At 35.6% G+C, this 17,643-nt stretch overlaps 1 pseudogene; it reads left to right on the top strand.

The window, feature by feature from the left end:
- Positions 1–2,702: 2,702 nt before the first annotated feature.
- Positions 2,703–16,868, top strand: LOC107566391 (putative histone-lysine N-methyltransferase PRDM6; annotated as a pseudogene).
- Positions 16,869–17,643: the final 775 nt, after the last annotated feature.

Raw genomic sequence — 17,643 nt, forward strand, 5'->3', positions numbered from 1 at the left:
ATTTAGCAGATGCATTTATCCAACGCGACTTACAATAGAGAAACATAAGCAGTTTGTCACAGATTCAACTATATTTGTAGTATGTAATGTCAGGTTTATTAGAAAGCTAGATTAGGAAACGGGAGAAATGCAGAAGAAAAGAAACGGTTTTTAGTGTGTGAGTATGAGTGCGTTTGTGAGTGTGTGTGCGTGTGCGTGAGTGTGAGTGCGTGTGTGAGTGCGTGTGTGTGAGTGCGTGTGTGTGTGTGTGTGAGTGTGTGTGTGTGTGTGTGTGTGAGTGTGTGTGAGTGTGTGTGTGTGTGTGTGTGTGCGATCGAGGGAAGAGTGTAAAGTGCTGTTACGTGGGGGTGGAGAGACAGAGGGAGAGAATAAGTGAGAGAGAGAACAGAGCTTCTAATAATAACCCTGAGAGGGAACACAATGATTGAGGCACTGAACGCACGGACAGAAGAGAAAAAGACAAAGAGAAAGCCGAAAATAAAGCTCAGTAGATCAGCGAGAAAGACTTCATGTTAAATGGTAATGGAATAAATCATGGTTGAAGAGGGGGGAAAGAGGATCAGATGTGGAATTATGTTTTTAAAACATCTGCCAGACACATATTTCAGAGCTCTTCTGTTCATGTTTACACTGTGATACTCACAGTATCATTCAATCATGCCTAGCATAAATGGCTGATCAGGGCTGTATTTGTCCGTCAACACCCGTAAAGACAAACTCCAATGACTCCAGATGATGTGTGTGTGTGTGAGTGTGTCTGTGTGTGAGTGTGAGTGTGTGTGTGAGTGTGTGTGTGTGTGTGTGTGAGAGGATTTCTAAACGAGCTGCTCTAAACGAATCTCCCACAGGGAACTCTATGAAAAAACAGTACTAAAAACATTCTTCCAGTAGTGGAATAGAACATTTGAAGTTCTCTGGTCTTTAATAACGTTCTCAAAACCTTAGCACAAAAACATCATTTATACATCAAGTCCACTGATGAGTTACCAGCGTAAGCCTGTGTGCAAAGGCTGTCTAATTCTAAAAAATAAATTTATTTTTAGTTGTTTTAGCTACAAATTTAAATAAAACTGAAAAAATAATGAAAAGGCAATTATAAATGTACACACCTAAAATACATATATCAAGAGCATGCTCACAGATGAGAACAAAACAGCGTTGGATGAAGAGGATTAGAGCCCTGCACGGGTCTCAAATATAGGCCTGAGCCCGTCTTTTTCCCCTTTTCCCTAAAAACTATACTATACTACTTTTAAGTAACTTTAAGTAACGGCCAGCGGCAGACAGTGAGCTGATCATAGCCTATGTTTGATCAATTTAGCCTTCTCAAATCATCAGGACTTGCCTAAAATAAAATCTATATATAAAACAGTTCAAGCATATCACAGTGTTAGTTTAAATGTTTAACCTAGATAAATGTGCGCTGTTAGACGCATATCTAATCGTTTGTGCGGAGAGTTGAAGCTAAAGCACGCTCTGCAGCACATAGAGGCGCCAACGCCATCACTTGCATTTTTTTCTAAAAGTGGAAACAACTTAAAATACGCAGTCATTTTTGCTCATAAAGGAAAGAGTAATACATCATTCTATTCTGTAAAGCAGTGAATCTCAACCTTTCGGGGGTACCGGACCCCAGTCCAATTCAGAACCATCCTCAAGGACCCCCAGAACAACATTGACTCATCTATGTATCATTTGTGTCTTTGTGAGGACCAAATGCAGTCAAGTATAATTCAAGTTAGCTGACTTGTCCAGTATTTTGCCATATCATCAGCTATATTGGATTTTTCTTTCATGGGAACATGTCATGTCAAAATATACAAAATGTATGCAAAAATTCATACTTTATACAGACCCCCTGGGCTTATGTCAAGGACCACTAGGGGTCCACGGACCCCTGGTTGAGAAACACTGCTGTAAAGGGTCTAGTTTTATTTGTGTGCACTCACAATATCAACAAAACGTTGTGCTTTTATAAAATAAAGAAACGCTTTCTGCCGTCTCGGTCTTGAACAGGAGCGCTTCACAATGATGAACCTAAACTCAGACATGACAAAAATATATAGAAAGCTTTAAATTACTACTTTAAAACGAAGTAATTCAAATCGAATAATAAAATAAACTCTTTCACTACATTTCTCTCTAAAGGCACATCCAATTAGGAGATGGCGAGTCATTTTTTTCATCACCATAATTGATGGAAGGCACGATTATACTTTGCGATTTGCAAAATAGCCAACAAATGAATTGTTGTAGGCTAACCTGATCTCATGAAAGTGCGTATAGCATGATTTTCTGCTTCTATTTGGCGTAATATTTCTTTGCAGAAATTGACTTTGGCATGCAAAATACTGATCAATTCATAATTAATGGCATGGCTGGTTCGCTCGACATACGGGACACACAGGCCTATAATAACTGCTGAAATGTTTGCGGGGCAAATCTGAGGTCAGTCTGAGCGCTCATGGTACTCGCAGTGCAGCCGTACACCTGCAGGTAAGTCCGCCCCTGCTAATATGTATTAAAATCAAATATAACCAGTAACCCTGAACATTAAAAACAGCAGGCCCTCATAGACTCACTGAAATATCGACCACTGCAGGTTATTTGTCATTGTAATGTAACAGATTTATCTGAATCTCTTTTGTTGGGCTATCTTTATATAACATGAGGAGGACTGAGAGTTCTGACTGTGTTTGTGAATGTCTCTCTTCTAGATTTACGATCAGGAGGGAACCTTACAGCACTTTATTGACGGGAACGAGCCCAGTAAGTCGAGCTGGATGAGGTACATCCGCTGCGCCAGACACTGTGGAGAGCAGAACATGATGGTGGTGCAGTACAGGTAACAGCTTAACTAAACCAACCTACACCAGCACTCGGCACCTGACTAACCGCCCTGAAGAGATAAACATATAAACACAACCGTGAGAGAGATCTGACAAAACCATTACTCCTCATAACTATAACCTATAGAGATACAGTAGTAAAGCAAAACTCTACAAATACAGCTATTGTTCAAGGATTATAATATTTATAATTAGCAGTATATAAAGGAAATTGTTTATATAAAAATCAGCAAGTGCTGTCCACACACTAAAAAGATAACAGACCACAAAGGTCAATCTTTTATGATTTATGATTTTTTATTTATTTTTTAATCTTTTTTAAAATAAAAAAAATAAAAAAGGTACATTATGATAGACCTTTGTGGTCTGTTTATATACATATATATATATATAATTATTATTTTTTAATCTTCTTTAAATCTAAAAAAAATATAATATACGATTTGTAATATAATAAGTTCTATTTTGATAAGCCTTTGTGGTCTGTTTTTATTTATTTATTTTTTAAATCTTTTAAAAACCCAAAATATAATATTAATAACATTTTTAAATGTATATTTTATTGATCTTTGTGGTCTTTTGTGTATTTATTATTATTATTTTTTATCTTTTTAAATACATTTTTTTAATAACCTTTGCAGCCTGTTTTATGTTTTTTTTGTTTTTGTTTTTGTTTTTGTTTTTTTGCTTTACATTTTTTCCAACTTTTTTTAAATCTAAAAAAATAATAAAATATATATTTTGATAAACCTTTTTTTTTTTATTATTATTTTAATCTTTCTTAAATATAAAAAAAATAAAAGATACATTTTTTATAGATCTTTGTGGTCTTTTTGTATATTTTCTCTTCCAATTAATCTTTTAAATATTAAAAAAATAATAAAATAGATATTTTGATAGACCTTTGTGGTCTGGTTATCCGTTTAGTGTGCAGACAAAACATGCTGGTTTTTGCATGTAAAACCTCCCAAAACCTCCTCATAAAGTAAAGACGATTTAAAAAAAATAAGTAAAAAATAATTCTAAAAATACTAAAAGTGTTCTGTTAGTGTTAGGTTATAGTTTATATAACTAGCTGTATATAAAAACAGTATACGTCTATGCAGTGCCCTTTTTTAGTTAAATAAACGTGTGCTAGTCTGTGTCTGATGTTCCACAGAGCTCAGGCTGAAGGGCTTTTAATATCGAGCGGATCTTCTTCATGTAAGTCCGTGTTGTAGGGCGAGTCTCACACATGTGCGGCTCCAGATCATCTGTTATGATCTGCAATATCTTGATGGAATCCTCTTCAAAGCCGCCGGTGATGGATGGAGTCCGAGTCGCTTGTAGGCTTGTAAGAGCCGGTGTTGGTTTACTCGATCTGAGCGTGCAGGACCACCCATCGCTCCCCAAACAGCCGACTCATTGAGTCCCACTGCATTTATTGCTGCGCTGCAGTGTTTATGTTGAGCGAAGCCGAGCTGAGAGACGTGTTTTCTCGCTCTCTCGCGCGGTTATGAGATGCTGCTGATTTATGGACTCGGCTCTTGTTTTATTTTGATGTCGTGTTGGAAAGAATTAATAAAATGCACTGATCTCAGCACTTTCAGCAAGACCAAAGAGTCAAACGTTTGTGTTTTTTTTAGTGTGTGGACAACACTTGCTGATTGTTTAATTAGCTGTATATAAATCCTACATGAATGAAATCACGAAACATGTTCTTTTATGAAGGGTTAGTGAAATTATTGTTTGCAAACAGTGATGACGTTTTTGTGGGCGGAGCCTATCTGGTGGCAGAAAATGGTTAGCAGTCTATTCAAGCCATGGAATAAAATAATAAAAAATGTAATTTTAATTTAATATTTAAAAATTCTGACGACTTTCTTGCAATTCCGAGATTATATCTCACAATTCTGCTACGAAAAATCAACTCGTCATTCTTTCTTTTCAGTTTATAATCCCACACTTCTGGCTTTTTTCCTCAGAATTGACAAACTCGCAATTGTTGAGTTGAATCAAGTTATAAAGTCCGAACTAGGAGATATAAACTTGCATTTGCAAGAAAAAAAGTCAGAATTGTGAAATAAAATAGTTAAATGTTAGTATTTCATGCATGTATTTCAACTGTAGGGCTAATACAATATGTCCCCTATATGAATATTATGTAGAGCTATTGTTTAAATCAAATGTATGCTTTAAAAGTAGAGTAATCATAGCAGGTTTCATCCATAGTCTGTCCGTTTAAACGTCTGCATTTAGCTTCAAATGGTGTCTTTGACGACAGTATTATATAAAAATTATTTACATTCTCATTCTGACATCCAAAGGCACAACAATACATTTTTGCTCTTATTCCATGGATTTTACCCGTTTCCCTGCACTTGCTCCCAGTGTTTTTATGCCACCACAATGCGCGCGCAGCTGCAAGTGACGTAACTGTGACGTCTACTCCAAATTGGTCTATACAACATAGGTCCTCCAATCTGATTGGCCGAAAGGTCTTTCCACCCAAGAGAGATTCACCCAATAGCACACGGGAACCGTTTCACCGTTTGTATCACTCCGCTTGCATTTCTGAGTGTCATGGCGGACGCCCAAATCCACTATAATTGTAAAAATAATACTGTTTGTGTGTCACGGAATGCACTTTTAAGAGTTATTTAGGCGAGAATGTACTTGTTTAGACTTCAAATATGCAGTTTGTTAATAAAGATGATGCCTATTTGAAAATTTGCTTCGATGTTTTGGGAGATGTGAGCTCCAGGGCGTCAGCGGCTGTTCATGAACCCGCAGAGAGCAGCCTCACCTCGGCCAGATCTTCTGGAAATCACCACTGGCTCTGATGTATCTATAGTGGTTAAACATGAGATATAATTAGTTTTGGGTAATTCTAACAGGCAGTCTTTGGCCTCATTAATCTATTATTTGTTCCAGAGCAAATAGTTTTGGCTGAGAGCAAAATCTCATCACGTATTTTATATGACTGTAATGCTGTATACATGGCTGTTGTTGTTTGTTAAAAATAATGGTAGTTTTTAATAGTAGTATTTATAGTATTTTGTATTGTGAAACGTGTGATGGTGATTTTAGTGACATTATTCCGTCATTAGATGGCAACAAGAGACTGTTTTTCTGAGTGAGTCTGCAGTAAAGACTTTTATATTGAAAGAAACAGGGTTACAAAGAAGGAAGTTCTTTTTACTTTCATCAACAGCTTGTAAGACGCAGCTAACAAACACACTGAGCAGCGCTGTCATCGAAAATCACCCTTAACAGATGAAAGATAGTACGACAAAGATATCGCTTTCCTCTGCGGACATTCAAACTAATGTTTTATTGTGAATATGAGATTGAGTTGAAGAATGAATGCTGTGTCTGATGCAGGTAATCACACTCGCTCACTCAATCTCTCTCTCATAATACTCTACATAATACATTGAGCTTTTAATGCAGTGATACAATAAGCTTTTAATGAAGCAACTCAACGTTCCTTCGTTATTAGTTCTAAAGTGACGTTTTTGAATTAGTAACGGATCTTGAGCTCAAACTGAGATCTGAATCTGTGGCGGAAGAAAGTAGTTCCGCACAAAAGAGGGTTTTTAAAGACACTCTGTTGTTGTTTCTTATGTTTCTAAACACTCGTGCCGTCGAACTGTTGTGTAAACGCTTTAGCCGTGAGATATGGCTGTATAGCAGCACAGATATGATTACCTACAGCCGAATCACAGCCGTGCCGATATACAGCCATATCGCACTGCTACGAGTGTGATATTGCTCATATATATGTGTGTGTGTGTGTGTGTGTAGATAGTTGCCCCCCCCCCAATGTTCAAGACATTGTTACAGCCTTGTATATACAGTATATATATATATATAATCTATTATCGTAATGTTTTCTGAAGTCTTCAGGTGAAAATACATAGCATAGGAATGACAATGGGGAATCTACATGTGATTTGATATATTTTTTATAATTATTTAATATATTTTATAATTCATTTTATTATTTACTTTTTAAATGTACCTTTTTGTTTCATAAATAGTTATATTTAATGTCATTTAAACTTTTTTTTTGTTTGTTTCATCAAGATGTCACGTGAAAATGTTTATAATGTATTTACCTATTTTTTTGTCATTTTCTTTTATAAACAGTTTACTCAATGTGATTTAAACTTTTTTTCCCCCAGTTGCATAAAGAACATGTCAAACATGTTGAAAATGAATGATTTGATAAAGGATTTACATATTTTATAGTCATTTTATTGAATTAAATTTTAAACGTACACTTTGTTTTATAAATAGTTTGATTAATAATGGGCGAGACTAAATTCAAGCATGACAATGAATGATTTGATATATATTATAAAGGGTTTTACATATTTTACAGTCATTGTATAGTCAGATGTCCATTTTGTTTTCTAAGCATTGTGTTTGAATGTTTCAGGTCGTGTATCTTCTACCGGGCGTGTGCAGATATTCCTCGAGGAACGGAGCTCCTGGTTTGGTACAACGACAGTTACACGTCTTTCTTCGGGATCCCGCTGCAGTGCGTCGCACAAGACGAAAACTGTAAGAAAACTCCTCTGCGAACGATTCACATGCTTGTTATTTCCACTAGGGATGCACGATATATTGGCCGATACATAATACTGTGTTTATTTTATGCATAGAAATCTGATTTATCTCATATAGAATGCGTTTGGTAAAGCTTATAGAGTGTTAATAGAGCGCTTCAGTTTGCCGGTGATCATTCAGCTCATCAGCTACAGCGTAGCAGCTCAATCAGCAATGCTGCTATTTGAAACAGTGGTATTAATTTAAGATACATCTTTTTCAAAATCATTGAGATATATTATTAATAATAACCACCATTTTCATCAACAATAGGGTTTAATTAAAATAATTTCATTATTGTCGGTGCGGACGTTATTCCGTTAAATTTATTCATGGCACATGATTTTTTATTTATTTTTTTTACACGTAAATAATGTAGTCCAGTGACTCGTTTGCATTATTTAAGCATTATTTTATTTATTTGTAAGGCTGCTTTATGTTTGATTTATGTTGAAGTGTTTAATGCCTTTTAATGGTGAGACTTTTTTGGTAATCAGGCTCTCAAAGATTATATAAAAATTTGGATTTAGATTTATCGGCCAACATATCGGTTATCGGCTTTCATGTATTGAGAATTATCGGTTATCGGTATCGGCCAAAATGTTCATATCGGTGCATCCCTGATTTCCACTACAGACACACTGATGCTTTATATAGCGCATCTGATTAGAGATAACAATTTTTAAAAAATTGTATTTAATAAATAATATGTATTTTTGACAGAACACGGATGAGTAAAGTCAACTTTTAGCTTAAGGTGCATGCCTAAATGGTCAAATCCGCGCAAAAATGTGCCAAAATGCGGCGCTTGGTGATTATTCACGGAATCCCTCGTTGGTTAAGTGAACATACAGGAGAGAATGAAAACACGTCTGTAACAGTATATTGGATCTGTGCGGCTCTTAAAGTGACAGCAGCCTAATATTCCTGCTGCTGACTGTGAGCTTAATATTAATCAAACAACAAAAGACAGAGAAAATCACTCACTGTTCTTGACTGAAGGACTTTTGTAGCTTTGATAAGAAACAAAGGAAGTTTAATTCTTGCAGTGAAGACTATGCTGTTTTATTTTACATTCGGTTTAGTTTCTGTAGTAGCTGTTAGCTTAATACTTTAGACTTGTGTAAAAAACGTAAAGCACTGTTTGTTTCATTTGTATCTTTTTCTATTGTGTTTATTCTTTGCCTTTTTTGTTTTTATTGTATTACTGACTGTTGAGTTATTTTTCAACAATTTTTGAGGACTTTTTTTTTTTAATTATATGAGTTACCCTAGTATTCTGCGGTGGTATTGAGAATGGTGAAATTTTACTGTGATGGTTCTTCACTGAAACTTCACTCAAGCGCTCCCGTGTGTATCTGTGTCAGCGCTCGGTGAAGAGACAGTCCAGTGTTTACAGCAGACAGGCTTTATGAGTTGGGTTGTGTTTAGACAGCGCTCTTTCCTTCCAAATGCTGCTCTAAAGTGTGTTGTGTGATCTGAGAGCTGTGCTGATGAGAAATGCTGCGAGAGAGAAGCTCTTCGCTGATCAGAAAGCCGTTTTGACACTGTTTGCCATGTTTGAGTCTGAACTTATGAAGACATTTGTGTGTTTCTGCACGCTGGGTCTGATCTCAGGTCTGCGGCTGACGCTCAGCGGTGATCAGACGAGTTCTGGAGCTTCATGCTGCATTGAATGCGCCGGCGTTATTGAATCAGAGCGCTCTCACATGTCTCGTCTTACAGTCGGCTAATTCAGTGTTTATGCACACAGCGTGCTGCGTGATGAAGAATGTGGAATGCGGTTTGTCGATGGAAGCGTTTCTGAACATAAAGCGTCTGAAGACGTCGATTCCTCGTCCAAGATTTGACTCTATGACTGATTCTCGAATGCTGTTTAGTTAAAGATATACGGTTATCATATACAGCTTTATGTCTATGTGACCAATTAAACATGAGCGTTTAAAAGCTTGATTTAATTTTTTTTAAATACTTTTATTGATCAAGGATGCATTAAATTAATCAAAAGTGACAGTACAGAGATTTATAATGCTTGCAGTGAAGACTATGCTGTTTTATTTTACATTCGGTTTAGTTTCTGTAGTAGCTGTTAGCTTAATACTTTAGACTTGTGTAAAAAACGTAAAGCACTGTTTGTTTCATTTGTATCTTTTTCTATTGTGTTTATTCTTTGCCTTTTTTGTTTTTATTGTATTACTGACTGTTGAGTTATTTTTCAACAATTTTTGAGGACTTTTTTTTTTTAATTATATGAGTTACCCTAGTATTCTGCGGTGGTATTGAGAATGGTGAAATTTTACTGTGATGGTTCTTCACTGAAACTTCACTCAAGCGCACCCGTGTGTATCTGTGTCAGCGCTCGGTGAAGAGACAGTCCAGTGTTTACAGCAGACAGGCTTTATGAGTTCTGTTGTGTTTAGACAGCGCTCTTTCCTTCCAAATGCTGCTCTAAAGTGCGTTGTGTGATCTGAGAGCTGTGCTGATGAGAAATGCTGCGAGAGAGAAGCTCTTCGCTGATCAGAAAGCCGTTTTGACACTGTTTGCCATGTTTGAGTCTGAACTTATGAAGACATTTGTGTGTTTCTGCACGCTGGGTCTGATCTCAGGTCTGCGGCTGACGCTCAGCGGTGATCAGACGAGTTCTGGAGCTTCATGCTGCATTGAATGCGCCGGCGTTATTGAATCAGAGCGCTCTCACATGTCTCGTCTTACAGTCGGCTAATTCAGTGTTTATGCACACAGCGTGCTGCGTGATGAAGAATGTGGAATGCGGTTTGTCGATGGAAGCGTTTCTGAACATAAAGCGTCTGAAGACGTCGATTCCTCGTCCAAGATTTGACTCTATGACTGATTCTCGAATGCTGTTTAGTTAAAGATATACGGTTATCATATACAGCTTTATGTCTATGTGACCAATTAAACATGAGCGTTTAAAAGCTTGATTTAATTTTTTTTAAATACTTTTATTGATCAAGGATGCATTAAATTAATCAAAAGTGACAGTACAGAGATTTATAATGTGACAAAAAGATTTCTATTTAAAATAAATGCTGTTTTTTTTAACTTTCTGTTCATCTGTGAATCCTGAAAAATAAAATGCATCACAGTTTCCACAAAAATATTAATGTTTTCAACATTGCTAATAATCAGAAATGTTTCTGGAGCAGAATATTATACTGATTTCTGAAGATCATGTGACACTGAAGACTGGAGGAATGATGCTGAAAATACAGCTGCACATCACAGAAATACAGCACAGTTTAACACATATTCACATAGAAAACAGCTGTTTTAGATTGTTATAATATTTCACAATTTTTACTGTATTTTTGATCAAATAAATGCATCCTTGGTGAGCACAAGAGGCTTCTTTTAAAGACATGCAAAAACATTTGTGTATAAATGAGTGTTTTGAGTGAATCGATCAATAATTTTCACTCCAGTGTTATTTTAGAAATCATTAGCTATAGCTTTTGTTCATATTTTGAATTAGATTTTATTTCTATATTTTCCGTTTTCTTTTTTAGTAATGTTGCCGTGTTCTTGTATTTATTTATTACTAGATAGTTTCTATTCATTTATCGGCTAGTTTTAGTTTATTCAGTTTGAATTACTTTAGACTAAATGAAAATTAGAAATTTTAGAAATATGTTTTATAAATTAAAAAAAAAAATTTCAGTTCCCATTTACATTATTTTGAGTAACAGAAGCATGTTTTTCAGCTTGAGTCAGATGTTCTGCTCGTGTTTCTGTGGCAGTGAACGTGCCGTCTTCTGTCGTGGAGGCAATGTCGCGTCAGGACTCGCTCCAGCCCTTCAGCAATAACATGGTAATCATGCTAGAAACATGCTAACGACATGCTAGTAACTTGTTAATCATGCTAGCAACATGTTAGGAACATGGTAATCATGCTAGAAACATGCTAACGACATGCTAGTAACGTGCTAATCATGCTAGCAACATGTTAGTAGCATGTTAATCATGCTAGAAACATGCTAACGTCATGTTAGTAACTTGTTAATCATGCTAGCAACATGTTAGTAACTTGTTAATCATGCTAGCAACATGATAGGAACATGGTAATCATGCTAGAAACATGCTAGCGACATGCTAGTAACTTGATAATCATGCTAGCAAACATGTTAGTAGCATGCGAATCATGCTAGAAACATGCTAGCGACATGCTAGTAACTTGATAATCATGCTAGCAAACATGTTAGTAGCATGCTAATCATGCTAGAAAAATGCTAGCGACATGTTAGTAACTTGCTAATCATGCTAGCAACATGTTAGTAACTTGTTAATCATGCTAGCAACATGATAGGAACATGGTAATCATGCTAGAAACATGTTAGCTATATGCTAGTAACTTGATAATCATGCTAGCAAACATGTTAGTAGCATGCTAATCATGCTAGAAAAATGCTAGCGACATGTTAGTAACTTGCTAATCATGCTAGCAACATGTTAGTAACTTGTTAATCATGCTAGCAACATGATAGGAACATGGTAATCATGCTAGAAACATGTTAGCTATATGCTAGTAACTTGATAATCATGCTAGCAAACATGTTAGTAGCATGCGAATCATGCTAGAAACATGCTAGCGACATGCTAGTAACTTGCTAATCATGCTAACAACATGTTAGTAACATGGTAATCATGCTAGAAACATGTTAGCTATATGCTAGTAACTTGATAATCATGCTAGCAAACATGTTAGTAGCATGCGAATCATGCTAGAAACATGCTTGCGACATGCTAGTAACTTGCTAATCATGCTAACAACATGCTAATCATATGCTAATCTTGCTAGCAACATGCTAGTAACATGTTATCAACATCTAATCAATCTGCATTTTCAAACTTCAGGCTTTTACAACTGCTTTAAACTTTCAGGCTAGGCTTTCTCAAGCTAACCTAACGTTTGTCTTTGATAAAACTTTTTTATCTAGTTCAGTTATAATTTTTAGTGTAGTGTCATAATTCAGTTCAATGTTGATTCAGTTCAGTGCAAGAAGCTAATTTGGCAAAATTCATGAATTATAAAACAAATTCAGTTCTTCGATTCTTAATTAGAAACTTGATTCGTAACTATGAGCAGCTCTGCAGAGGACAAAATTGTCGTCATTCAGTTGAATTCCATGTTGATTCAATTCAGTTCAATAACAGTAATTCATCAATTATAAAATAAATTAAGTTCTTCGATTCTGAAATTCAGTTGTCTACTATAAAGCAGCTCTACAGAAGATAAAAGTGCCATAATTCAGCTCAGTTCAGTTCAGTAACAGTGTCAGTGTTGCGCAGCTCAAACATTACTATTCGATTCTTAGTTTGAAATTTGATTTTTAACTGCTGTTAATTTCGTATCATTGATACTATTACAGTTTTATTAATATTTTGAAAACGTATCTTTATTTTGATATTTTAAAATTTTAGTTAAAGTTTTTATCATTTGTATTATTTGTTTGTATTTATTTATTTATTAATCAATCTTTTTTTTTTTTTACCAGACATAAAAGATATATGTCTATAGTTTTAATTAATTTTATTTCAGTTTTAGTTATTTTAGTACATCAAGTCTTGGCAAACAGCTGAAGTAAAACATTTCTATTTCAGTGAACATTTATAACACTTGTTAAAAGGGTTTTAATTATAGTTTTAGTTTTAGATTGCCCTGTTCTTATCTATAAAGCAAGACAAAAGTGTCATAATTCAGTTCATTTCAGATTCAGTCAATTTTGACACAAATTCAACTCTTTGATTCTTAAATTGAAATGTAATTCTTAACCAGTGTTATTTTAGAATCAATGAGATATTATAGTTTCTGTTAATATTTTTCTTTTTCTTTTCATTTAAAATTTCATTTCACTGTCACTTTTATTCGTTTTTGTTATTTTTACAAAAATTTTATTTTTAGTTATTTTAGTTCAATTTTTTAATATTTTATTTTAGTTGATGTTTATTTTATTTCAAGTAGCATTTTTAAAAATTGTACATTTTAATTTTAGTGTTCATTATACTTCCAGTTAACTGTAAACACGTTGTTCTTAAGTATAAAGCTTCTTTAAAGAAGACAAAACTCTCAGAATTCTTGTCAATAACTTTGTCGATGTTGCGAAATTCATCAGTTATAAAACAAATTTGATTCTTAATTCAAAATTCAATTTCCGTTCTGCTCTGAGCTCTTCACGTCTGATGAAGATGTTTCTCCATAAGAGCTGATTTTCTCAAAGCGAGATGTTTTCCGGCGCAGTGTAGCATCTCTAAACCTAATTAAACACGGCCGAGCATGTATTGGGAAATTTTTGCTTAGCTCTATTTTCCGGGCTGCGTTCAGTTCTATAAATCAGCTGCTGCGTCACAAAGAAATCCCCAGTCCAGAGGTGATGCAGAGGAAAACAGATGCCACTTATTCAATAAACTAATATTCATACAGAAGAAAAATGTTTGCGGGATGAAGTCGATGTGAGGCTTTGTCGATACTCAACTTTATGACCCTGAGGCGCAGATAAAATTTAGCTGAACGAGGCAATCTGAGACGCCACGTGACTCGGGGAATCTGTTTAAAATGATCTCGCCGATGCTTTATGGCCTTTGGCTTATACATATTTATTGATGTTTAGCTTATATGTAGATTTGAGAGAGGATAAATCACGGCATCATTGCGCTGCTGTGTTCTGCTGATGTGCTGCTCTGGACTCGAGCTGTTTTTCTTGTTTTTGTTTGCTCACATCAATCTCAGCGATGACACGTTTCATTAACGAGTAAAGAGCCATTCATTACCATAAACATGCTCCTGCTGTAAGACTCAAAGAAGACATTATTAGCTTCTGCTTTAGTGGCCAACGAGACTAAAAAATGTGTTAAATCTCAGTTTGTAGCGTCAGGTTTTGGACGTGCGGCTCGTGGCGTGTGTGTTGGAGGTCCACAGGGTTATTTATGTCCATCCCGCTCCGTATTATTGCAGCAATAAACAATAAGCAGACATTAATCAGGCGTGCTGCTGTAGTTAAAGCGCCGCACACATTCATCATCTGAAGATATTCAGCAGCTCTGCGTCTGCAGACAGAAAAACTTCAGTCACTCGCTCAGCTTCATCAGGAAGCACTCACGTCTGTGCTGGAACACTTCACATATACACATTTATAATCTTTTATTATTGTTTTTTAAATGTGTTTTCACATTTAATTTGAAACCGTTACTGCTAACCTTTCAAAAACAAATCATAGTTTTCCACCTCACCGCATTATTTCATATGTATATATATAATTTTATTATCATTTTAAACATATATACAGCATGCACACATGCACTAAATGTTTTTTCTTTTTTAAATACTGATTTTATGCTGTGTATATATATATAACTCTTAAAATAAAATTATATATATATATATATAAATAATACATTTTATTTTAAGGTGCCTTTCAAAACACTCACGAACACCGCACAGTTGAGTGATAGTCATAAAAAAAGTATATATATATATAAGGAATATGAATATATTTTAATAATTTAATAAATGTTAACATTTATATTTATATATAAATATATATGTATAGAATTTGTAAATTTCTTTGTCAAAAACTATTTTATATTTTTAAATAATTAATTTTTTTATATATTATAAATATAATATAGTATATAACAATAACTATATATATAATTCTTGTAAATAAAATGAAATGTATTAATGCAGTGAGGTGGAACTATATATACATATATATATATATCAATAAATGTTTTTCTTTGTCAAAAACAATTTTATATTTTTAATAATTGTATTAAAAAATTACATATATATATACAGTGGGTACGGAAAGTATTCTTACTTAAATGATTTTAGCAAATGGCTGCAATATAACAAAGAGTGAAAAATTTAAGGGGGTCTGAATACTTTCCGTACCCACTGTATATATGTATATACTTTTATAACAGCATATTCTACAGTAAAATAGTTTTAGATATTTTAGTTCTTCAAGTTAAACTAAGCGAAAATGAGAAATGTTGCCTTGGCAACTAGCTGAGAAAGTTGTTTAATATTATAGTTATTTAACAGTTTTATAACATTTTTATAAAATATTTGATAAAATTTTATTTTTGTATATGTACGTTTTTTTAATTTTTATAATAATTATAAATTATTATAAATTTTTATAATAGTTTTTCATATTATTTCGAGTAACAAAATGTTTTCCAGTTTGACTCAGATGCTTGCTCTGATATATATAATTTTATAACTTCAAACATACTCTCTTCATTGTTTTTGTATTTCTGATTATATATATTTTTTCTTAATTATTCTGATTTGTTTTTAAGTCTGAAATCTGAAGTGAGTATAAGAGTAACCTGATGAAACACAGATCAAGACTGTAAGAGAAACTCGTTTTTATGATATCACTTAAAGATCAAAGCATTTACAAAAACACCGTTAAAGATGAGCGTTTCGTTCAGACGCTGAGAAACCAGTCAGAAACCAGTCAGAAACCAGTGTTTATGGGGTGCAGTCTAACATGTGTTAATGCTTCGTTTGTTAAAAAACGCATTATTTTTCATATAATTTAACTTTATTCCACACCGCTCTGTCCATTCTCTGAGAAACGCGCTGATCATTTCCTGCTTTTACGAAGCCCCGCCCTCAGAAATAGGCGATGGGCTCTGATTGGTTAGCTAGCCCAGTGTGTTGTGATTGGCTAAACCGCTTCTAGTGCACGTCTAATCGTTAGAAGACAGAATCGGGATTCATATATGAACAGATTTTTACGTGCACCTCTAGTTTTCTCTTCCTCTTCTCTAAAGCAGCGCAGCATGGCCCCGCCCCCTTTGCTGCGTGTTCCCGAGGGCGGGGTTTATCTGGGTTTGTGATGTCACAAACCCAGGAAGTAACTCATTGTAGTCCCTACCAGCCATTTTTGTAGGCATTAAACTGCCAGAATTTTAAAAGACGATATCTCCGTTTGCATTGAACTTTCAGCTTCGTAACTTTGCAGATATTGTTTATGCTCAAACAGCATCATTACACACTAACTAATGTTAAAAAAGTCAAATCGCAATCAACCACCCCTTTAACTGCCACTTGACTAATAATTGACTTAGGATGGTTACCGCGGTAAACACGGGCTCTCAGACGGCAGTGAGCGCTGCAGATATTGACCGATGCTCTGGACTGTGTTCCTGGCTCCGCTGCTGATGAGGGTCACTCTGGTTGCCATGGTAACGCATGGGTGTGCTCTGTGTTTCAGGCCGTATCAGTGCGGACACTGCTCGCAGTCGTTCTCGCAGCCGTCGGATCTGCGCAATCACGTGGTCACGCACTCCAGCGACCGGCCCTTCAAGTGCGGCTACTGCGGCCGAGCCTTCGCCGGAGCCACCACCCTCAACAACCACATCCGCACGCACACCGGGGAGAAGCCTTTCAAGTAAGTAACAGTGAGTACCATCCATTCCTACAACACCATCTCTTTATCTCATCACACTGATTTCAGTACACGAGTCCACACACGTGACCTTTTGACTTCAGTTTACGAGTCATGTTTTCAAGCTCTCCATTATATATATATATATATACTGTATATACACACTAGCAGTCAAAAGTTTGGGATCAGTAAGAGTTGTAATGTTTTTAAAGAAGTCTCTTCTGCTCACCGAGGCTGCATTTATTTGATTAAAAATGCAGTAAAATTGTGAAATATTATTAGAATTTCAAATAACTGTTTTCTATGTGAATATGTGTTAAACTGTAATATATTTCTGTGAAGCGCAGCTGTATTTTCAGCATCATTACTCCAGTCTTCAGTGTCACATGATCTTCAGAAATCAGTATAATATGCTGCTTTATCATCAGTTTTGCTGCCCGCGGTCCTAGCGCGTGCCGAACCGTGTGTGTTTTTACCAAGAACCGTTCCACCCCTACCTCGTTCTGATGAGCCACGCTTCACCTCGTTGTTGACGATATCCGGGTGCGGAGGCGCGTCCAGAGCATTGATGGTGTGCAGTATGTCATGCGTGAGGTTGGTCAGGTGCACTATGGGATTGGCCACCACTGTTTTGGAGCTGGCGGTCCACGCCAGGAAAAGAGGAACAGACAGGTGCTGCGGAGCGGGAACGGAGATCTGCAGACTGTCGTCCTGATGAGAGACAGAGAAAACATAATTCACGTGCAACAGCTGCGGCCCGGGAGACAGAAACTACGGTGGCT

This window comes from Sinocyclocheilus grahami, unplaced genomic scaffold (genome assembly GCF_001515645.1).
Source record: "Sinocyclocheilus grahami isolate Dianchi unplaced genomic scaffold, SAMN03320097.WGS_v1.1 scaffold1072.1, whole genome shotgun sequence".
NCBI lineage: Eukaryota > Metazoa > Chordata > Actinopteri > Cypriniformes > Cyprinidae > Sinocyclocheilus > Sinocyclocheilus grahami.